Raw genomic sequence first — 25,678 nt, forward strand, 5'->3', positions numbered from 1 at the left:
TCCTGGTGCTAGTTGACTGGTGGTAATTTCAGGATGAGTTCTCTCTAGTGGTATGCTGAAGCTGGCTCTCACAGGCTCATGACAGCTGACTGTTAAATCTTCAGGAATTTTTGAGCTAGCCATTAAACATGATCATTATTAGAGATTAAATTATAAAATCTTACACTTGAATAATTTAAGAACAAAAGTAATAAATATTCAGTACTCATGGCTTTCTAATTATTTTACTATTATCTATGTTTCTGAGGTTATGTCTATTGTATCTATATGGTGAAAATATTATATAATGTGGTGCTTCTATGCACCTCTTCCCAACCTTACATTCAGTGATATCAGGTTGGGAGCTTGAAATCAGCAACAGTTGGGCGTATTTACATTATGGATGTTGGAAAAAAACTACAAATCAGATCCTGAATATATGAATATACACACACACACACACACACACACACACACACACACGCACACACATACACATACATCATTACTGGTTAATTATAAAGGATACAACTAAGAAACAGCCAAATGAAAGAGATGCATAGGGCAGGTGTGGTGGAGAGGAGACGGCACGCGGAGCTTCCATACCCGCTCTGGGAACCTAATGCGTTCATCAACCTGGGAAGTCCCTAATTTACTTTTTGATTATCTAAAGAAAGTGATGGAAAAAAATGTTAATAATGCCAATTAAACCTAAGAGTGCCTTATGTCGGTAGCTGCTACATTGTGAATAGCACAAACATGGAGGAAATATTCTTCTGTTATCCAAAGACTATTATTATCCAGTCAGCAAAGAAGTCATTCAGGACCTTGATGAATGAGCAAAATTACAGGTCCTTGGTGAATGAGTGAAATTCCAACATATGCCTATGTCATTTCAATGTCCTCTTACTCATTAATAAACCAACATTCATATCAACCAATATTCATATTGGAATTACACTCATTAAATTAATAATCTAGATTGTCCATACAAGAATTTGGCAAAAATCAATGAAAGCATTTTGTGAAAATCAATTTGCTGTAAGAAACTTATAATAAAGAGTAATGTATATCTTATTATTTGCAAGACATCCTGTTTGTTTGCTAGACATCCTTTATATCAGTTAAATTTATAATAGACTTAGGTTTGTATATCTATATAAATATCTATGTCTACACATATATATGCATATTCACATATTTTTGTTTATTTATTTTCAGAAAGCCAATGGTTAAACATTTACCAGCATTACATTCTTATAAGATTTTCCTAATTAACTCACAGGAACTGCCTTATAAAGTTGATATGTGACAACATCTCAGGGGAATATACTTCAGATTTTTCAGAAATTGTTGCTATATGTTGATATTTCTAAAATTGGTCTCCTTTCTGTTCCCACTCACTGCCCTTGCCCCAAATTTCATTTTATCACATCTTCAGAAAATTACTCCATCTTGCCCTTACCATATCTACTTATTGTAGAATATCTTGAAATTACTTAGCCAATTTTTATTTTGAAAAATTCACCTTGTTTTGTAGGTTTATCTTTCTTAACCCTTTTCTGTGACTCCAGTGCACGCTGTATAAACTTAATTGCACATATTGACGTTCTATACATTTGGGTCTCATCATTGAATTTTCCCTTCTTTTTAAATTTTCTCTAGTGAATCTGGTCTCCTATTCATGACCATTTTCCCTATTTGTAAGTGTTGTCTACTCTGTAAACATTCATAGGTATTCATCTCAACTGCAGTAGAAAAGGTCAACAATGATCTTTTAGTTGCTGAATAGGATAGGTCCATTCAACGTTTCAATGATTTGGCTTCCTGTGCTGTTGGGCATTATTGAACAAAATCACCTTGAAGATCAAGAGTTTCTATGATGACCCTTTTCCATCTTTCTGCATCCATCTTCAATTTCTCTTTTTCTATTTCCTTCATTAAGTCACTTCTCTAGGCAAATTATCCCTAACCATTCTCCGGTCCTCACACCCTAGTTCAAGTTCTTGTACTCTTATACTCTTATGGAATAGGGTTTTTTTTTTTTCTTTAAAAGCACTTGTCATTTGTTTGGGGTTGAATTGTGTATCCCCACCCCTGTCAAATTCATATGTTGAAGTCCTAACCCCCAGTACCTCAGAATGTGACCTTATTTAGGAATAGGGTCATTGCAGAGGTGATGAGCTAAGATGACATCATTCTAAAGTAAAGTAAGCTCCTAAACCAGAATAACTGATGCCTTATAAAATGGCAAAATTTGCACACACACATACACACACACACACACACACACGTGTTGCCATATGAACATAAAGGCAAAGATCAGGGTGATGTATCTATAAGCCAAGAAATAAGATTCTCAGCAAACCACCAGAAGCCAAGAGAGACACATGGAACAGATTTTTCTTCACAGTAAAAAGCAGGAACCAACATTGCTGATAATCTTGTCTCAGACTTCTAGCCTCCTGAACTGTGAGATAATGAATTTCTGTTTTTTAAGCCACCCAATTTGTTGTACAATTTTATGGCAGTGAACAACCTAATATGTCATCATAAATTATATAATTATACATTTATCACTGAGATTATTTAGTAAATATCTTATCTGCACATAGGAACAAAAGTTTTTTGAGAGCAGGTGTTATGTCTATTTATTTACAATTATATTCCTTCTTCTTCTTATTGCATTGCATATAATAGATACTTTATAAAAAACTATTAACTGAATAACAATCCTATTCCTCAACAAAGAGTTTACTACTACAATGATTAGGAGAAATTTTGCATACAACTTTTCTATCAGATTTTCTGGTTGCAAATTCAAGGGGATACAGGATTTCTTCTGAAACACTGTGCTTGAGATGGGGAAAGGAAGGAAACTTGGTTGAGTGGGATGTAAGTATCTGATGATAGGGGTCTTTTATTTTCACATAAGCTATATTTACTCATTTTTGGACATAGCAACAGAATATGTGCAAAAGTCTGAGATAGTAGTGTGTGGAATGTGATGACAGCACCATATGGGGAATTGTGTGGTATCTGGATGACATGCCACATTTTAATGTTTAGTTTAAGAAGATCTGATTTTGACAGTAAGAGTTGGGGATTAAAAAAAATAGAGCTAAGGAATAAATATGGACTAAAACTGTGTGATAAAAAAAAAAAAAACCTAGTTGCTGTATGATAACCCATTATTTTCTAATAGTGCTTTCATATAAAACAATATTTCATCCCTCTCGGTCACCTAATCTGCATTATAAATGTATATTGTCATTTTACATGTGAGAAATCTGTCTCATTTTTCTCTACTTCGTAATATTCATTTCGGGTAATTGTTTTATTGTTGAGTTTAAAGATACTCTTTCTTAGCTAATTTTAATGTCATATAAATATATTAAACCATTATCACAACAGAGTGTTGGCCACTGATTGACTTATATAAATTAGAGCATAAATTAGCATAAGGAGTTAGACAAATCAGAATTCATTCCAGAGAAGCATATGTCACTTCCATGTTTGGTGTCATGAACATTAGATAGATAAAACAAATTTGATTACAAAATATTTTTTTCTAAATACATATATGTTATCATATTTTTAAGCAGAATATTTTATTCATGAGTGTAGTTAACATATGCATTCATATTTCTGTACTAATTAATTGTAATTCCTCCCCCATCATCCCAGCATATCTATGTAATTATGACATCACTTGGTAAAAATACATTTAAGCAATTTGTGTAATGAGGTATTTTAATCTTCCACTAATATACAATTTCATATATGGAGTAATGCAAAGATATTCAATTTTATACATTTAAAAAAAGAATGAGAAAATAGTTCTAGTAAGCACACACACATACACACACCAACACACACATGAGCACACGCACACACACAGATACCAACACTTAGGGAATCATTGAATCTAATCATGATGCTTTGGAAAGTAATTTTGCCAAGTTTAAATTAATTAAAATTTTTAAGTTTACAAGACAGTCCTTTAGGGATTTCGTTTTATGGAGGTTAAGATAATTTGCAATTCTGTAAAAATAATTTAAAACAGATTTAAACACTCAAAGCTTTTCTCGAAACTCATAAAACCTTGCATAATACATATTTTAAATACACATGAAACTAAACGTGAAGTTTAATTTTATCTATTTCTAAGTGATATATTAAGTATTTAGTATTTAGGAGAGGCTTCAAAACAAAAAAATCTTTGAAAAGTATCCACACTCTTAAGTACTACTAGGGATTTTCTCTGATATCATTTTAAGACCCAGTATGACAAAATAAACATTGTGTTCAAAAAAGTTATTTTGGAATTTTAAAAGGGTAGACTAGAAAGATACAGTTTTATTTAGGGAATCATTTAATAAATTTTAAGCATTAAGATATAAAACTCCCAGGGAAAAGTAACAAATAAAATGAGCGTCTCCTTTGTAAGGCCAAAGAGTTCTTTGTTCTCTGTATTATCCTAGAGCCAAAGAATAATAGTACTGGCGAGATGAGAATTACTGACATTGATCACCAAAAGAAAGACAATGTGCAAACCAAATGAGGTCAAATTTTTCTCTGAATGGCCTTCCAATTAACCTTGACCCATTTGAGTTGAAAAGTCAGAACTGGGCACAGGTTTCATGGAAAGGCCTGAGTTATACTAAATAAAATTGAACTTTTTTCTATAGTTTCCATACTGAATTTGTAAATTATAAGATACCATGTAGAAGAAGCCATAAAAATCACCATGCTGAATAATAACACATTGATGGCTATTAAAGGGTGACAGAATGCCTTTGGTGTTCCTTGTGCACTCCTGTCAGGTGTTGGTAATGGATTTGTAAGATGGAATGAAGCACTACAAAAGAAATTTTTTTTCTCTTTCTCCTACTAAACATTTTTTCTTTCTTCCTCAATTAAGGAACAAAGTTAGAAAGTAATTTTGAATAGACTTTGTGGAACTTTCTCGGATGTGAGCCTGGCAGATTATAGGTAGGAAAAAAGATGTTGAAACCATTTACAATCTTCTCTTTGGCTTTTATCTGGGCTTCTCCCAAGCTGACAGCAGGTTGAGTTGATTTGTCTAAGTGCTTATCCATTTATTGGGAGGAAGAGGTCAACAGTCTCCAAGCATCTGTCCCCAAGATTTAGAGTTTGAAAACAATTTTGGAATGGATTTGAGTGGACCCAGTCAAAGTACAGAGGCAAGGAAGTGAATGGAGGCCCTGGAATAAAATTATCATGTTGTTAGAGAGAGACAGGCATCCAGTATGTTTGATTAGGCAGGGAGATTGGAAGAGAAGAAAGGAGAAGTGTTGCTGGTCAAGTCCTGCTGGGAATGATTTGCACCTAGGAAAACTGCTTTGTGTGAGAATTAAAACAGCAGGCAGTCACAGTTGTGATAGTAATTGGGGTTCAGTCAGATTGCCCTGGTGCGCTCTGATGAGCTGAGTTTAACTAAAGAAATGCTTTGGTATCTGTGCCTTGTTTCTGCTGTAAGAGGGTTCTCAGAATTTGTCCTGAACCTGTACAGCTTCCAACCTTCATGTATGTGGCATATTTGAAAGAGCTTATCCTCTGGACCCTGGCTAGACTGCTGGGGACTCCTTTCCACTCTTTTTAACTGAGAAACGTGTCAGTTGAAGACCTGACACTTCGAGGACAAGCTACCACCTACCACGCCTGTTAGCTACTGGACCAGGAGAATTTTGTTTAGCAGCAATGATTATCACAGGCACTGTGGATCAACAATAAAACAGATGTTAGATTTTGAATAAATCAGCAGCAAGTTATCCATCTCAAACAGGAGAAAATATGCTAGAATTCAGAAGGGCAGCGATGGAACAATCATGTCATTAGATGAATGTTAATATAAGTGTAACATAATAGTTACATAATTTGAAGTTATTCAACTTTGCAAAAGTATAAATAAAACATAACTCTGATGATAAATAAACATTGGGAATTTTGATATCCCCATACTAAAAGTTGATTTGTAATAGGTTAAATTTCTTTCATTCATAACTTCACATATTTATCCATCAATTTTATGCTGACAGTTTGTCAATGTTCCAAAACTTACTAAATTCCTGAAGTGGTACTTTGTTGTTGTTTTTCTTTTCTTTGAGAAAAAGGTAAATCTGAATTCTTTTATTTAAAAAAGTGTTCCTTATAGATGCTAAGCAAGAAATATTATCAACAATGATATTTTTACCTTATGTATATATTTATCAAAATGCTATTAAGTTTACATTAAAAGAAATAATAGAGAGAGGGATTTTTTATAAGCTTTCCTTTTCATACGAAGTTTGAGAATGTTGGATTACACTGAAAAAATGTATATGTATCAAATATATTTTCATGGCCAGTCATCCCATAATCAACATTAAGATGTATAAAAAAACCCATCTCCTCATGATGGCTAGATTGATACTACGCAATCATTTGACTTCAAAATGAAATTTTTATTCCCAAAATAAAGGTATTAGGCAAAATTAATTCTAAAGAATAATACATACTAATTGTGGCAAAGAAATATTTTAATAGCAGATCAGCACAAAAATACATATATCCATTTTGTATGTTTAATTCTAACTCAGAGCATTCACTTTCTTTGTGGAATACTTGCTCAGTCTGGTCTGTTTTCGTGTTGCTTTCTCAGTGTAATTGATCTGGGGAGCCTGGTTTGCCACCACTCTAAGAATTGGATAGATTGGATGAACATGAGAAAAAATGGAAGAGAAACGGAAGGAGAATATTGAAATGGACAAATGAGATGTGAAATAGGGGAGGGTCATTATTCAGAAAGCAAACACAGTATTTCATTAATTTGAAAGCTTTGGTTCTTAACAAGTCAGATTAGTTTATTAAGAGAATAACCTCTTTGGCAGAACTTCTATCAGCTATACTTCTACCTAAAGCAGTATTTCTAAATAATGACCTTTCATTTCAATTCATTTGGAAGTTTAGTTGGTCATGAAAAACTTCAATGCCTATTATAATATTCTTTTCCCCTGCTCCTCTTTTTTAACCAAGAGCTCTTACCAAATAATCTGAAGTTGACTCATCATTATCAGTTTTGATAACTATTACCAGTTTTGTTCCTCCTAGGGACATTTGAATTTTACAGAAATCGAAACTTACATATTGGTAGTAAATTGTTGATGCTAGTCTAGCAGAGTTTTTTTTTTTTTTTTTTGATCAGTGTTCTTTCTTAGTATTACGGGTAGAATGAAGGTGTACATTTTGAATTGCATATGAAGAAGTGGTGATGGCGTACTCTGGGTATGTTTTATTTTCTACTCTTTGGTTTCTCTTGTATGTAACCCTACAGGAGGCTAAGAAGAGTTAGAAAGCGTCTGTATACCTGATACTGTGTGAAGATTACTGGCTTCACCTGTAATTAAAGACCATGGCTTTATAAGACATCTTCTTCAGCAACAAATTTGAGAGACTCAAACACTAACTGGGACATAAATATGAATTATAAGGCTAAGGAATAAACTTTGAGTGTCTGCCACACAAAGCATATGTTCAGTACAAATATACTGAACAATTGCATATATGAAGAATGAATGAATGAATAAAAAAATATAGACCAGTGGCTTTCTGATCTCAAAATATTTCTGAACCGTTTTCATGGATAATAATCAGAACCTCAGCACAGATTTTATTTCAAGTTAGACTTTGGAATTCTGAAGTGGAGAGAAGAAAGATGGGCTGAGTGGTGTGGTGGGAGAAGGTTGGATGCTGGGCTGAGGGCAAGTGTACTTGCCATTTGAACTGTGGCAAAGCAGTTGAGTATAGGTCCGCACCCCGACCTTTGCAAGCTGGGATGCTTTGCCATCCATTCTTTTGATACTTGTCCCTCCCTTTTCTCATCTAGAGCTCTCCTGCATTACTTCTGAAAAGATTTCTCATTGCTGGGCACTTGCTTCTAATTCAAGGGAGCGCATGACTCATTTGGAGGGCTGTGCCTCTTCAGAGGAGTAGAGTTCCTCAGAACTTAGAAGCCAAAAATATTGACACTACCTCCTGCGATGACTTCTGTATACAAGGAGGAAATAAGATTTGTGCGTTGGTTTAGAAATCAAAGTATAATTTATGATACTTGTTTCCAAGGGAAAATGTGGTCTGAGGTTCATTTAGCTTCAAGGCATGTTTAGAACATGACACGTTGGTGAGTTGGAGATAATGATTTAGAATTCAGATTTAAGCAGAAATTAATTAGCAGAAATGTCTGCAACTCTTTCTATAGTACAGATACAGTTATTTTCCTTGCTTTTTTTATAAGTATAAATTTAAATCAATAAACAATACTCAAACATCTTTATTAAATCTAATTTTATCCTTATTTAATTGAAGAAAGGAAAATTTTAAAAAGGTAACTAAAAGAATGAGTCCTATATTTTATGTAAGCATTTTTCATATTCTATTATTGTTATAGATAATAATAGATATAGATTTTTAGATATATCTGAATAACAATTGGTGTTTGAAAGTTAACCAACATAGGAAATTTTTACATTCTTGACAAATTCCAAAACAGGGAAAAAAAATTGGACTGAAAATCAGAATATACATACTCCAAAAAAGTCATTTGTAAGTCATTTTAAGTCTCCAATGTTTTAATGTACTAAAGAAGGATTTAGGATGGTGCACTAAATACTTTAGAATTATGTAGAGTAAACAAACAAACAAACAAACAAACAACAAAACTTTGGTGAAACTAATTCCAAAGGAGAACTCTAGTAGCAACTTTCCTCTAGTGTGAAATACAGTGATCCCTTCCCAATGCTGAAGTCACGGTTCTATCCTTATAGGAGTCCCATTGAAGATATTAAAATGCATTAGAAAAATAGGCTAGAAGGTCAAAAAAATAGCTAATTCTATAAAGGCACATGGAAATATTTTGATTGTCACTGAAATAAAATAATAAATAACAATTAAGTGAATAAAAATACTATTCTCTGTTTTGTAAAATAATAGGAGCTTTGCTACCAATTTTCATTTATCTCCCCTTGGTCAATAGGAACTTTCAGAATTTTTCTTTCCCAAAGTTTATAAATGTGTGTATGTGTGTGTGTTTGATAATAGCCACAGTCAAAGTTTATTTTCCCTCTCATTTATATCTCAGATTTGTTGGCTCAAAAATCTCATTTCATCTTGTCAACAATCCCAGACACAGAATAAATTGGATGCTTGAGCTGAAAACGTACACCACACACACACAGACACAGACACAGACACAGACACACACACACACACACACACACACACACACATACAGGATAGTTTGTACTTAAACTTCTTAGCAGAAAGAGAGTGTTTTTGATCCTGTACTCAGACGGATATTTTCCTATGAAAACTTCATTCTAGAGCTTGTGTCATCACCTTGTTACACACTTTCTGGCTTCCTCCTTTTTAACAGAGCAAAGAGTACCCTCTAAGACCAGAGTTTACTTTTCTATGTCTACCTGTCAAGCGGTGAAGTTCCTAAGAAGCAGTTACTACTGAAGCTGCTAGGTGGGCGGGCCACACTCCAGCGTTAAGGAGACAATGGGTCCAAGTGGATTTGGACAGTTTGTTACTAACAGCACAGAGGATGGCTTCCTGTTTACCTGCTTCCCCTTGTCCTCCAGTTCCCAGAATGGTGATAAGGGACACAATTGATCCTGGCCACACCTGAGGAACGCTGACCTTAAGAAAGCCCAGTCTTACAAGGAAAGTGCTAGCCTTTGCCAGTCCTTCCCTCCAGAGACATCATCATCTTTATCACCCTGGAATGTGTCAGGAGATGGGAGGGAGTCTCTAGCTTTATAACCCTCGAATTTAAGCAAATCTGCCCCCTGCTCAGAAGCAGCTTTGTAAACATCCTTGAATAAAGTTTTCAGTGTCTTTTGCTCAGAAGATGTACAGATACAGCAGATCCTTGGAGAATTATCTCCCAAAACTATCTTCCTCCTTTGCAGAAACTTTGCTCTTGTTTTGCATTTTGCGTGTTTTTAATGTATTACAGAAACAAAATTTTGTTATTTTCTTAATTATTCTCCAAGGCAGCAATTTCACGTGCTTTATTAGCTAGAAATAAATGAATAGGCTGGCATTTGAGGTAAAGGGATTTTGCAATTAAGGAAGAATAAAAAAGTATTTTTTTCTTGATCAAAAAACTTAATTCTGATTACTTTTCCACGATGGGGCGGTGTTAGCAGGGCATTTGCTTTACAGATAGAGATAAATTTGGAAGTATGCATGCCACTTTGGAAAATGCTAATATAATGATGACTTTAAAGACATATAGGTATCCATGTACCCCTAAGGGAGGAATGAGAAAAAACAAAAAACATGTTGTTTATATGAAATTAACAGATACTACATTACTAGGTGCAAAGTCATTTTTCTTACCTTTGTTGAGTCAAGTTCAGGTTAAGTCAAGCCACCATCAAATGTGCTTTTTGATTAAATATTCTTCCCCATGGCCAGACATCTCGGGATGATGTGCCAGCCACGCGCTCCATGCCTTGCAACAAAGTAACACTGAGCTGGAAGTTGGAATTGCACGTGCCTAGCAGCTAGCACTCACATATTTGTTGCCAGAGTTTATGAGAGCTTTTGACTGGTGAACACACATCTGGCAGAAAACCTGCTCATACTGGTACTTTTGCCTTATAGATTCTTGAGAATTTTTACAAATGCCTAACTTTACTCACTGACAGATATCTACAGGGAAACTCAGATTTAATACTTTCTAGAGAATCAAAAAGTCAGGATGTGTTCCTTGTTTCAAATTTGGCTAGGCAGTTGAGCAAAGGGTCTTAATCCTTATCAATATCGGAAACTTGTTGTTTAGGTGCAAAGCTAGATTTGGGGCTCCATTAAAGACGATACTTGCTGTTCCACTAAGCAAGCAGTGGCCAGCACAGTATTCTGGTTCTATCAGGAGGCGGAATCATACACGATAACGCATCTGGTCCTTCTTTTTCTAGCAGCAATGCTTGGAGAAGCACCTCTGCTGAAGGACTAATTCTAGCTGGACTCTGGTTGGTGTGCTGGAGGATGAACTCATCTTTGTGATGAAGACCTCATCTCTCTGAGCCCTTGGAGCTTTATGAAAGGCTAAATGTCAATCCAGGATAACTGTAAAGTCTAGTCCTCCTTGCTCAGCAAACGGCCTCCAAAAGCATAAAGTTATGGGCTAATACCTCTATGACTCTGGGGAAATCGTTCTCTGTTTGGCATCCCTAAACTGAGAGTATAATGCTCATCTTTTTCAAAGTTAATGAATGATGATATGGAACGTGTTCATTAATGAGAAAAGTGGTTTGAAAATATGTAATGTGGTACGTAACTATTAAGTATAATTAAGGAGGCAGTACAATCCTCAGTAAAGTCTAAATATTAAGTTGAAATGTAAAGCCTCCATTAGAATTTTTACATCTGAAATACTCAGTTACATTATTGTGCATTCCTAAAAGGACACTGCAGTTAGACATTGCAAAACAATATCACAGTTACCAAAATACAAGGTCATGAACCCATGTTCTTAAAAACAATCACATTATGTATCTGGAATATATGTATCAGAATTATTCAGTTTAAAATAATATGACAGTACTGACGTTAGGGTTTCATCACAGTTAACTCAGGGAAAGAATATTTTGTTCAAGATCATCAACATGTGGTCAGCTCGAAATAAGAGCTTCTCAGTGGCATGAAAATTGTGGTTTTATAACGGGTAACACAATCAGACTAAAATAAGCCTTACTAAAACCACATTCTGTAAGGGTACTTGTGCTTGATTTTGCTTATTCTGGACACCACAATCTTGATTTTTAGTGGTTAGGGAGGTTCCACCTAAAGCAAAACAGGAGCATGAGTAGATTCAAATTGCTTACATATTATTCAGTAGAAACGCTATATGCAGCTTACTTGATTATTGGATATACACTTGCATTCAGTAGGACAGACGTCACTAGAATACAGTGCAGTAACTGTACTGTACTGCAGTATGACTATATCTCTCTGATTTCAAAATTAAAACTGGTAGAGGCCCCATTTTCCAGATTAGGAACAAATCTGGGATTTTTCTAGAGAAATTCCCTTACAGCCTGAATTGCTGCAGTACTGCAGAGATTTATTCGATACTGTTCCAGCTTCCCAATTCCATTTAAAGGCAAACTAGAGAGTTCCTCAGTGCTCGGGGGACACCAGGTGTTTGCCTGTGTCCACTCTCATTGCTGCCATAGTACATTTCTCCTGCAAGCTGTCCCCATGCTGCCCAGTGTGGAGACAACACACACAGTCTGGCGTAGACCCCTGCCTGACCGGAAGGTGGAGGGACTCACGCTTGGACTTTTCCAGTCAGAGCTGCTTGTTAATACTCACGTGCTCAGACATTTTCCCCAGAGCATGTGTTCTTAGCCAGGATGGCCCGTCCAGACTGGTTAAGAACCAGCCTGCAGGGGAAGGCGACTGGAGTCACGGCCCTGATCTCCCCTCCCGCACACTGAAGTTCCCTTTGGGGGCCCTTGAAGTCCTTTTCTGCCACTGTGGTTGCGATGATCTCAGTCTAAACTAGAGGGTTCTCGTTTTTACCGATATGTTATTAAGTCTTGGTGCTGGTTCAAGAGCAATGACAGAAGCCTCAGCTCTTGACAAAAAAACAAATTTTCCATTTATAAATCTAATTTTTAAGCATAGGTGAAAGATATTACTCTTGAATATTTTTAACTGCTGGATTTCATTAAGGAGATTTTGAGGGATTTGTGAGGGTGAGGGGGGTATGAGACCATGAAGGGCAATTTCCCAACACGCAAGAAAAGTCACAATCACTTTCAGCATGAGTTAAGTAATTTTCTATGGGTAGAAAAAGAAAAGATTCTTTTTTAAAATGACAGAGCCCTGGCAATCTCATCTAAGGAAGTGGAAATAACTTGTCAGTATTTTTTGTTTCTTTATGCTCTAAATTCATTTTTAATAACAGTGGAAGCAATTTGAAATGAAAGACAACACTTAAAGCAAATGAAACAGAAAAGAATGCCAGCAGTAAATGGCAAGAAGAAATATAGTTCAGTGTGTTCTTCAGAATCCTGTCCCTTGGGACTAAAGGTTGAAAGTTTCTTATTCTTATTTTTGAAATTTTACAATCATGAAGCTACCTATTGATATTAAAATTAGTTCTATTACATCATGTACATTTGTCCTTTTAATAGAACAAGTTTGGCCTCAAATAGATCTGAGCTCAGATCAAATCCTTTAATTTCTCTGAGATATTTTCTGTTTCCTTAGACTTAAAGTTGAAAAAAAAATCCTTGTATTTTATTTATGAGGATTAAAGACAAAGTATCTGATACTGAACCTTTCCTATGTGGTAGGCACTTAACACATAGTAACAACTATGATTATCATATCTGATAATAGCAAGATAATAATCATAATTATTTTAGTCTCTGGGGTGTTAGTTATTTCTAACCTTTGTAGTAAATGCTTCTTAACAGAGTTTTTATCAGTAAGTCCAAGTATCCAAAGTTGTTAGAAACAAAGATATTTGACAATAACATAATCATAATCAAAATGGAAAACAAAGCCAACTGGCAATAAATAAAGATGTTCTCAGCCTATGTGATAACCATATTGACTGGAGGGTAAATTGAATGGAATCACTTTGGGAGTCAGTGTTTATAATGAAACTAAACAGTTTATCTTAGAGAAATATTGAAGTAGACACAGTTTGCTAGAAACAATGCCTACAATCAGGAAGAAGTTTGGTGTCTGGCATCTTCAGTTTCTGTGTTTCTTTGAAATCTCTGTTGCCTGCCTTCTCTAACACTCCTTGTGTCTTTTCCTTGTAGCTAAACTTAAGTATTTTTCTTTGAATTCTATCTTCTGGTCAATTGTGCTTTTGTCTAATGGACTTCCATAGACCCTCCCCTAATGGGTATTTTAACAATTTAGCAAACATCTATTTGACACTTTCTGTATAACCTACATTGTTCAAAGTCCTAGGATACATACCTAAATAAAATTTGGTCCATGATCTCAAAGAAGTTGGTCTACTTCGAGAGACATCAAGGAAACAAATGATCTTACCATAATAATACAATTTCATACTAACATGTTCTCTTAGCGTGACATGGATGTGGGAGAAAAATTCAGAAAACGTTTCTTGGAGGAAAGTGAAGTTATCTCAGTCTTTATGAGTAAAAAGTTTACAAGAAAGAGAAGAGTGGGGCTGGAGTTCCCAGAATAGGGAACAGCATGAACAAAATTACAGAAGCAGGTATGTGGGTGATGTGTGTGGGAAACTGAAAATATAGTTTGTAAAGTACAGGGTTAGGAGTAGCAGGTGATAAAGCTAGAGAGATACACAGATGCCTCCCGTGTATGAGGCTAAAGGGCTTTGATTTCATCTCAAAGACAATTGGGAGCACCTAGAAAGACAGGGTAAGTAGGAAATGACATTTTATATAGAGTTCATAAGTACTGAGTGGTAGTCACTAACAGTACAGACTAACTCTGACCCCTACTAAAGACACTGAGAGTTCAGAAAGACCTTGACAAATATAGAAAGACGTGTTCAACGTCTATATTATTCCATCACATGGATCCCATCCCATTCACCCAAAGCCCAATATTCCCTGAGAAAAATCCAGAGGAGTCACTCTTTACCAAGGAATTGAGAAAATATTGAGGAAACCATGCGTTTTGTTTAGAATAGTGCTTTACTCATTGCTTTCTCTGAGCCAGAAATGCTGGTGGAATACTCTACAAATGAAATGGACTGTTAGCTTGGATTCATCCAGAGAGAAGAGCCTACAGCAAAAGCTGCTGTTAAGGAATGCAAAACCAAAAACGCAGGGATGAGACAGAGAAGAAGAGAACAAATATCAGGGTGTGACAACAAACTGGTCCCTGTTTGGAATCACATAAAACTGACAACTGGATCTTTTGGGAGTGGCTTATAAACAACATCACAGGACAGTCCATCCAGGGGATGAAGGGAGAAGAATTTATCCATCAACTACTGTCTCCCTTGCACTCCTTCATTTTGCCTTTGAAGTCCCCAAGACTGTCGACATGGTTTCACATCTGAAATTTCACAGGAAAACCCTTGGGCAGGAAGTGAGTCATATGTGGTAATGTTGGCATGAAGTAATACACTATTGGGTTATACTAACATGAGGTTAGTCAGAGCCCATACAGACTTGGTCACTTCTGTTGTGGCCTGGTGGAGATGGTTGCGGTCAACTGCCCTAGAGACAGCTGAGGCTGAGAAGAATCTGCAGACTCTATACGGGTACCCCGAGGTCAATGGGGATGAGACAACCACCATGTGGCAGAGATGGACAAGGTTATATTTGCCAGCAAGGGCTAAGTGCGTATGATTTTCACAACAGAAGGTGAGACTGGCATTATAATTAGACCTCTGAGATTTGTATAACCTCCTAAGCTCTTTCACATCAGCTAATTGATGGTAAGGTATCTAGGAGTGATACTGATGGTCAACTCAATATCCTCTTTCTTCAGTTGTTTTAATATAAGTATCCCAACTCTCATGAATAGAGGTCTGGCTTGAGCAAACATAATTGAGAGTATATGGCCCTTCTCCCAATATTAGATAAGTCCTCAGTGTGTTCATGGACACAGAATGTTCTGAAGGAAGAAAGCAATTGAGTTTCCCTAGGGAAGAACTCTATAACGTGACAAGAATATCCAGGAAACTTCTCCTTAGTCTTCCCCGTATGACTTTTGGTTATTTGCACAGATGGTAGATAGTGTGAAGGGAAAACACGCAGGCTTTTCAGGAGTGACTTGTGTTGGCTCTGAAGTGACATTAATATCTCAGGACTCAGAATATCAAGAGATCGATGCAGTGTCTTCCAAAAGCCATGTGGGACCCTAACCATATCCTAAGCACACCAGGTTCATAAGGTACCATTAAAGGTAGATGTCCTTCACACCAGGAAGAATCTTCACAATGATCAACATTTAAATTACGCTCCTGTAAATTCTCTAAACCCTCTTCTCTAATCGTTATCTCATCTAGAAAACTGTGTCACATGCTCTCCCACCATCATCATTGATGAACCCAACCACCTGCCTTGCCTGGGTTTGCATCTATGAAACAGAGCAGCTAGTAGAGAGAACATACACACAAATCAGACCGATGTCAATATAAATTAGTCTTCAATACTGTATTTCTCTAGACGATTTGCTTTCATGCTACTCACAGCAACAACTTCAAATCTTTTCTGATCTTCTAAAACCTCAAACAGCCCATTTTAATCAGTACTTTCTGGGAAGAGAACCTTCCCTCCTTCTTGAATAACTCAATAAAAGTCACTGACAGGAATTCTCTCAATTTTCCACCAAAATTATGAAAGTCAAAGTGTGTCTATACTCACACTTCTCTTTTTCTTTCACATCGCAGTACAGAAAGTGCCCCTTCATGTTTCAAAGGCTGATTTTTCCACGTATGACTTGGAGTCTAATTCTCAGAAAACTTACACTCACAGTGATCTCTCTCATGTGTTCTCCACCTTTTTTCCCTTCCAGACCCTGCTTGAGTCTATCCCAGCATAGGAATACTTTCCTGGACTCGATATTATCCTCACACTGTGCTATCTCTGCACCCCACCTCCTTCTCTTTGTAGCTACAGTTTAAAAGGGGGTTTCATAAGAGGAATGAGATGCAAACACTTGAAAGAAGGAATAAGGAAGATGTAGACCAACCTTCTCAACCCACAGGTACATGGGGTATGAGGAAATGAGCAGCTTTACTTGAGAACAAGTCAAGGGAAGATGTGTCCTCGGCAGAAATTCAGGTTTTCATGAAGTCAAAACATGGGGTTAACATGGAGGAAAGAGCCTGGCAAGAGAAATTTTAGTGGGCACAATGTTTAGCAGATGGGAAGAAAGTGAGATAGAGAGAGAGAGGTAATGAGAGCACGAGATGAATTTGTCTTAAGTCGAGAGAGCACAGTGAGTTATGGGCATGAGATTGGTAGAACGGTGTTTCCTAATGAGAAAATTCAACTGCACTTGGGTTAAAATACATATTCCCAGTTTTAACCCCAGGTCTAATCCCCAGAATTAGAAATTTGAATTTTTAACAAGTGCAGTGGGTGATTTTTATGATGAAGCAAATATGAGAACTGTAGCTTTAGAGTGTGTGTGTATGCGTGCATGTGTGTGTGTGTGTGTGTGTGTGTGCACGTGTGTTTATGTGTTTGGGTACTGATATTTTGAATACCAGCTGTTAGAGATGAGCAGCTTGGAGAATCTGAGTTCTAAGAGTTTCTTGAAGCTCCATGGATCATTGGGCCACACAGAATCACCTGTGGCTTGGGCAGTTGGTGGTTTTTCCTCAAGGTATGGTCCCTCAGAGGTTTCTTTTGCTCCTCAGCTGGCATCTGCGGTTGGTGCAGCAGAAATGGGCGCAATGAGGCAAGTGAGTCTGAAGTTCTAATTGTATCATAACAATGCTTTAGAGGTCTGGAGCCTCAGAAGGTTGCAGGAATTTCAGTCCAGCAGCGGTGTTTGCAGGGAACATCTGGGTTGACATTCTTGTCTCACCCAAGTAGAAAGCTTTTATCATGTTCAGCCAAAACCCTGTTATAAGACTAAATTAGGGCTGTGGTGGTGGGAAGATGAGGGACAGAGTCAAGAAATATTTGAGAGGAGCTTGTAAGTGATTTTAAGGGAGAGACAGAAAGACACAAGAATTTTCTGCCTAGGATGAGGAGAAAGTTTGCCAGGGTAAGACAGATCAGTTTTGGATACCTTGAGTTTGAGATGTCTTTGTTACATTTACATGAAGATGTTCAATGTTATATATTTCTAGAACTTAGTAGAAAGACATGAGTGGAAGATTTGGATTCCATAGTCTGATGGTTAATTTTATGTATCAATTTGGCTGGGCCATTGTGCCTAGCTATTTGGTCAAATATTATTCTGAATGTTTCTGTGAAGGTGTTTTTTAAATGAGATTAATTTTTCAGCTGATGGAGTTTGAGTAAAGCAGATTGCCCTCCATAATATGGGTGGGCTTTATCCAATCAGCAAAGGCCTGAATAGAACAAAAGGCTGACCTTCCCACAGCAAGACAGAATTCTGCCAGCAGACTGCCTTTGGGCTCAGGCTACAACTCTTTCCTGGGTCTCCAGCCTACAGTCCTACCCTGCAGTCCTACCCTGTATACACACCCACATCCTGTTAGTTCTGTTTCTCTGAAAAACCTTGAGTAATACACATAGTAATCAGTATTTAAGAATTATTAAGTAAAGGTCTTACAATGGAAGGGGTTAACTTGAGAAAAAGAGTGGCCTAAAAAGAGAAGTGTTCTGAGAATAGAATCATGGCTGCAATAACAAGGTTTAAATGATGAACAACATAAGAGCAGGACATAAAGAAACCTGAAAAGGACTGATCAGGGAGATGTGAAGAGTGTCACAAGAATGAACTGAACAATCTAATAGAACATAGAGTGTTAGGACAAAGGGAAATATTGTGTACAGTCTTAAGCATAGCAGATAGAACTGAAATGTGGTCTTATGATTTGGCAATTAGAAAGTCCTTGGTTATCTTAGCAAGAGTAATTTTGGGAAGCAGAATCCAGTTTTCAGTCTGGAAAGGAATTAATTGAGAAGTGAGAAAGCAAAGAATTATCTTGGAAGATCTGAAATGAAAAGAGAAGGAGCAAAATCAGTAGCTAAAGAGAAACTTAGGTCCAAGAGAAAAGTATCTACCATTTCTTTTTGTTTTTCTTTTGCTTTAAATCTAAGACACCAGCAGCCTATTTTCTAGCTGGAGGAACATCTTCACAGAGGGAGAATGAACATTTGAGCATAAAGGAAGGATGCCAGTTCCTTGAGGAGATGATGCAACTGAGATTAAGGTTATCTTGGATATGAGGGAATATATAATCACTTTGGAAATTAGAAGAAAGCCTAAGAATGTAGGTCAGATATAAATATATAGGCATGGGAGGTATAATGATGAAGAAAGTCGTAGAAGTAGACCTTCACATGAGAAAGAGGTGGTAAGGGTTAGTGTGGGGAATTCATCCAGTGGCAAAATTTTAAAATTGCGAAAACATGGATGGACCTTGAGGACATTATCCTAAGTGAAATAAGTAAGAGAAAGACAAATACTGTATGATCTCATTTATATGTGGAATCAAAAACAACCACCACCAAACTCATAGATACAGACAACAGATTGGTGACTGCCAGAAGTGAGGGGAAGAGGATGGGAGAAATAGGTGAAGGGAGTCAAAATCCACACAATTCCAGTTATAAAATAAATAAGATATGGGGTTATAATGTACAGCATGGTGATTATAGTTAATACTACTGTATTGTATATTTGAAAGTTGTTAAGAGAGTAGATCTTAAAAGTAATCACAAGAAAAAAATTGTAACTATGTACAGTAACTGATGTTTGACAGATGTTAACTTACTGTAGTGATCATTTTGCAGTGTATACATATATTCTATCATTATGTTGTACACCTGAAACTAACACAATGTTATACGTCAGTTATACCTCAATAAAAAAAACTAAATTAAATTTAAAATTAATAAAATTGTTGCTTAATAGAAGGAATTGGTTAAAGACAAGAAAACAATTGATAGATTATAAAGAAGGGTTCAGATGGAAGCAACCTAAATGTCCATCAACAGAAGAATGGATAAAGAAGATGTGGGAAATATATACAATGGAATATTACTCAGCTATAAAAAGGGGTGAAATAGTGCCATTTGCAGAGACATGGATGGACCTAGAGACTTTCATACAGAGTGAAGTAAGTCAGAAACAGAAAAACAAATATCGTATAATATTTCTTATATGTGGGATCTAGGAAAAGGGTAGAGATGAACTTATTTGCAAAGCAGAAATAGAGACACAGATGTAGAGAACAAACTTATGAACACCAATGCAGGAAGAGGGGTGGGATGAATTGGTAGATTGGGATTGACATATATACACTACTATGTATAAAACAGCTAACTAATGGGAACCTACTGTATAGCACAGGGAACTCCACTCAATGCTCTGTGGTGACCTAAATGGGAAGGGAATCTAAAAAAAGAGGGGATATATGTATACGTATAACTGATTCACGTTGCTGTACAGAAGAAACTAACACAACATTGTAAAGCAACTATACCTCAATAAAAATTATTGGGTTAGCCAAAAATCCGAACGAATTTTTTGGCCAACCCAATTTTTGTTTTTTTTTTTTTTTAAGAAGGGGTCAGATTACAAGAAAAATCTGTACTAGCAAAAATCCTTGGGTTGTACCTTTTTCTTTAGAGTACTAAGGAGCCTAAATTATGGAGCAGAGTCAGTGTTGTGATGTTTATCCATTGTTGTAATGTAAGGAAACACCAGCAGGTTAGATGAGGCTCCTTGTGGGGAGAAATTAAGATAATCATCAGTGGGGTCTAGGCTGAGTGAGGAATGAAGTGATGACAGAAGGGAGCTTGTAGAAGGGATAAAAAGAAGGATAAATTGAAAAATCTTTTCCCCTTACTTTTAAATCCAACCTATATTCTTAAGGCAGACATTTTCCCTTCCATGGCTTGAAGAGTCATCCAAAAATCCACTACTGGTACTTGCTAATTGACTCAGAGAATTATTCCAGGTGGCTACAATCCTCACCATCTGCTTTAAACCCTCTCTCCAGTCTGGGTTCCTGGATTTCTCTGCCATTGGCATCATATCTTGGAAGCTGTCTCTCTGCCCATCCCGAACAGATTGATTACCTATTTGGACAGTCTTCTGTTCTTTGGACAATTGCCCCACAATGTGCTGCTTCTCAAATTACCCTGATGGCAACTTTGACCAGCAGTGAGTGGTGGTCCACATTTCAGCATAAGCTCCCCGGACACTAACGTTGCTTGCTTGAACTGGGGGTGAGGAGCGTTGAAAGTTCATGGTATGGTCTTATGTTAAGCAAAATTTTGCCCATACTTCTCATGAAACCTGAAACATGATTAATACATTGGTGATATTTTATAGTATCCAGGATCATATAAGGATAAAGTATGAATGTTAGAGGGATATCAACATTAAGCATTTGTAATGCTTGAAAATCAACATAACTATTTGGTTATATGAAATGTAGCTCCTTTCAGAAGATAATTTGCTGGGGGTTAATCTCCCATATTTTACATACAATTCAGCTAATACCTATCCTGAGCTCTTTTATGTATTGAATAATCATTGTACCTACTGTAATGTAGGAGCATGCCTGGTTAGGGTTATCATTATTTTGGGGATCTATTGGTTTTTGGCTAAATTTGAAAGTAGGAAACAAGTTTTGTCAGATGGAGTTTTGTAGAGGGGCCAGTTGCAGACTTGATTCTGCCTTCTTTTTCAAAAATTATAATTTATTTGTTTTACCAGATCTTTCATCTAATACAGAAGTTCCAAGGAACATGTTAGTGCTTTGTGTTGCTGTGTAATGAATACTAGGGATACCATTCTTCATTTATCACAGACGTTTGAATAAGCATTATTATATGTTGGAAGCAATACAGCACTTGGTGTCAGAAACATCTAGGATTTGTTTCTTCCTTTGTCAATAATTCATGCTGCCACCTTGAGAAAGGTGGCCATTTTTAGGTATCTAGTTTCTATATTTGTCTTCAGAAATAATAAATTTGGTCTATTGCTGCCGTTCTTAAAGTAGATGTAGTCATTTGCATTAAGATATAGTCAAATGTTATCAGTTTGACTATTTTAGTTTCACAGTAATGTTAACTATACATAAAATTTACATAGTGATTCTTCTCCTGTAACTTTTTTTCAATGATGTTTAAGCAAAGAGAAACTTTTGATAGAGTAACTACAAGCATGCCAACACTTCTATTTTAAAGTGTTTTCTGGCTTTTGTTTTACATGTAAAAGTGATGAAAATTCTTTATGTTACCAGCATGTAGTAGAAGCTAATGGCAGAAGAAAAGTCCAGTGCTGTCATCATTATAGAAAAAATGAGGGTTGAACATATCAGAAATTCTCAAGCTGTATACTTGCAAATTCTACTCAGTTGTGGCCATTGCGGCCATTGCTTCATAACTGAGAAACCATCTTTCATTAGGTCACCATTGTTGTTACAATCTATTTTAAGACAAATTAATTTAAAATCTGTTTATTTCCATTTCATTAATATCATTAGAAGAATGATACCCACAGAAAGAGTCACTCAACTGTTGCAAACGAATTTTGTTTAGTTAAATGTTCACATATTTATTTTTGGAAATATATTTTAATATTAAATGGAATAATACAATTTCCCTTCTCAAATTTCTTTATCCAAGATAAGAATTTTCTAATAAAACACCAGTCATTACTATGCTTATTTCAGCAACATGTGAAGTTCATTTAGGTACTTTGATAGTTCTAACTCTTCCTGCTAGACAGAAGATAAACCCTCTATTTTAAATCATCACATAAATGTTTTTGGATGCAAAAGAACAAATATGACTTAGAGCTTTTCAAAATTTGAATATTTGACTGTGGAAGGCAAACTAAGTTTTCTATTAAAAAATGACAGTGTACTCATTATCAATTTCTTCATAATAATTAAAGAATAGGTAATGATGTAATGGTTTAAGGATGTTTACTTCACTCACAACGGTGGTTAAGGAATCCTTCAATTTGAAGGAAAAACTTTCTAGAAAATGTGTAACAATTCAGCATACATCATGTGATGCTGGTATGTGACCCATCTTCCTCTAACTGGGCAACATATTTTTTTTTTTCTAGTTGCCTCAACAGTAGAATTAAGTCAGAATAACTAACTAACTAGCTAACTAACTAACTCACTAACTAACTAAGTTGAACTAAGTTTTCCTCTATGATTCCATAAGAAATCTCTGACAACAAAGGGCACAAAAATCATTGCAGTGGTTCACAAAATGATAACTCTTCTATGACCATTACCAAAAAATACAACAACTGATTTTAACCCCAATACCAGTAGATCTATGAAGATGAGTGCCCATTATAAGAGTACTACCATTGGTATCTCCTATTCTATGAGATTTCTTGTCTGTCACAAGTTCCAGACTAGATCTGTTAGTTAGGTGAAAGGAAATATTATGTTCATTTTTGCATTTGAACCCCAAAACCTTTTTTAAAAAAATTCTAATGCATAGGAGTCACTTATTTTTTAGCTATTGTATGCAGCTTCCTGTTCTTGACATACAAATAGACATCTCATTAGAATACTTTGTGTTATTCATGAATAGCATATAGAAATGTTAACTTTTTCTCGTCAATATTTCCTCCAATTATTTACATTATAAGACGTAATATGCCTCAAGGAAGCTAAGACATTACAGAAAATACATAGAGACTTCGAGTTTTGAAAATCTAGGGCTTCATAAGAATTAGGACATAGAGGAAACGATGAATCTTAATGTATAAATAAAGGTTTCTCAAGTCGGTAGAAGAAAAGTGGAGTCAAAAAGAAGTGAGGATATCCGAAAAGCTGATGGGTCGCCATATCCTGAATACTACTTCATGGGTCTAGATCTAAATGTCAAAGATGCTGGTAGTACACAAGATTAACTAGTGGGAGCTGTGTGTATAAAGAACTGAGTCAAGATCCTTGAGGACAGTCAGATCTCAGAGTAGAAATGGCTGCAAAGTGTTCCTGAATAGTCTTGAGGAGTTTTTCATAGCCCAATGTAAATTGCAAGCAGGGAGACAAATTCCTATGTGCCAGAGAGGGGCACAGAAAGAAAAAAGAAGTTGTTTTTAATCTAGACACCTTAAGAAAGAAATGAGCAACAAAGAGTGACCTGTATGGGCAGATAAACTGGAGGGAATTATAATAGTTTCAGAAGATACCATCAGGTAAAAATGGTGATACAAACCAGAAATTCCACACCCACTCTTCAGGGAAAAAAAAAAAAAAAAAAAAAGAGTTACCACATGACCCAGCAATTCCACTCTTAGGTATGTATCCAAGAGCAATATGTCCACATAAAAACTTGGACATGAATGATCATGTGGGATTATTCATAATGATCAAAAAGTGGGGACAATTGAAATATCCATCAACTGATGTAACAGATAACCAAAATATCATATATCTACCCAATGGAATATTACTCAACAATAAAAAGGAATGAAGTACTGATGAATGTGACAAAATGGATAAACATTGAAAAAATCTTACTAAGTGTAAAAAGCTGGTCACAAAAGCCCACGTATTGTATGATTCCATTTATATGAATAGTACAGGCAAATCTTTAGAGACAGAAAGTAGATTAATATTTGCCAGGCACAAGAGGAAAGGAGAATGTAGAGTTATTACTAATGGATACTAAATTTCTTCTTTGGTGTGATGAAATGTTCTCAAATTAAATAGTGGTGATGACTGAACAACTTTGAGAATATTCTAAAAAGTACAAAATGTAAAAGGATGCATTTTATGTTTGCAAATTATATGTCATAAAAATAATAGACTAGAATGAAAACAAAAGAATCTTAAATCATTGTCCGTGACTCTGTCAGAGAATTGTTGCCAGTGACGGGGTAGACTCTCAGAATTCATGGCTAACTTGAAATTTCCATGGTTGTATGATGAGAAGAAATTTGAAGTCATTCTATAGACTGTTTTGAACATCCTGGGAAAAATAAAGTGTGATTTTCAGAAGCAAGGGAGGATGAGTAAAAACTGGCAATATTCAATTTTCCCAGTGACAGTTCTGAGAACACTTAAACAAGGAGATCTGTGGGAGGTGATTTTTAAGTCTATATCTTGATATAGGAATTTCTAAAATAACCAAATCTTTTCCAGGAGAGAAGAGAAAAAATCTAGTAATTATCTTCCAAATGAGGTAGAAACAACTAAATTAGCATGCCCCTTAATATCACTAAGTGTAGTGGATTGTGTACAAGTACTACACCCTCCTCCTCCCCTTTGTCCCCTAGTCAAAGGGAGTGAGGACGTTATCTATAGCCAGCTGTACTTACCTAGCCATGAAACTCTGGATATATATGTCTGCATCTGTGTATGTTGGGGTTGGAGTGGAGCTAATGATATCTACAGAGTCACATGTTGATGTGCCTGTAAGTGTTAATATTTTGGAGAAATGGATTCAGAATACAGTTTCAGGATATAGTACCAGCTACCAAAGGTATTTTACACACACACATACACACACACACACACACATCACTCTTCCCTGGAAATATGAATCTTAGATTCAATTGGATCTCATATTCAATTAAAGAAAAACGTATTGGGAAATGAACAGACTAAAATTGTTTATTCTATATGATGGAATTGATGCTTAAAATAGAATTTAATATAAGATACAGAAATCATAAAGATACACTTGAGTTATGGACTTAGGATTGTTGATCTGTAAAAAGGGCTTCCTAAGTAAAGCAAACATAAATGACTTCAAGATCCTGAATATGACCATCAGCATCACTGTATTGATGGCTGTAATGTCAAGAGCCTGTAGTTCAGTGTTTGTACTATGATATTTGTGCTTCTTCTATGCCCATTACACAAGTGAGTCCCTAAGTGTGATATTCCATTTTTATATCTTTTTTTGTAGCTGGATGGTGAGGGGATACAAGAAAAGCAACATACAAAAGCTACAGAAGAGCAATGCAGTTTTGATGTGTGTTTATGGTAAGAAAGAGTACCTGAATTCTCACAAAGAAG

This window comes from Balaenoptera ricei, chromosome 3, assembly GCF_028023285.1.
Source record: "Balaenoptera ricei isolate mBalRic1 chromosome 3, mBalRic1.hap2, whole genome shotgun sequence".
NCBI classification, from domain to species: domain Eukaryota; kingdom Metazoa; phylum Chordata; class Mammalia; order Artiodactyla; family Balaenopteridae; genus Balaenoptera; species Balaenoptera ricei.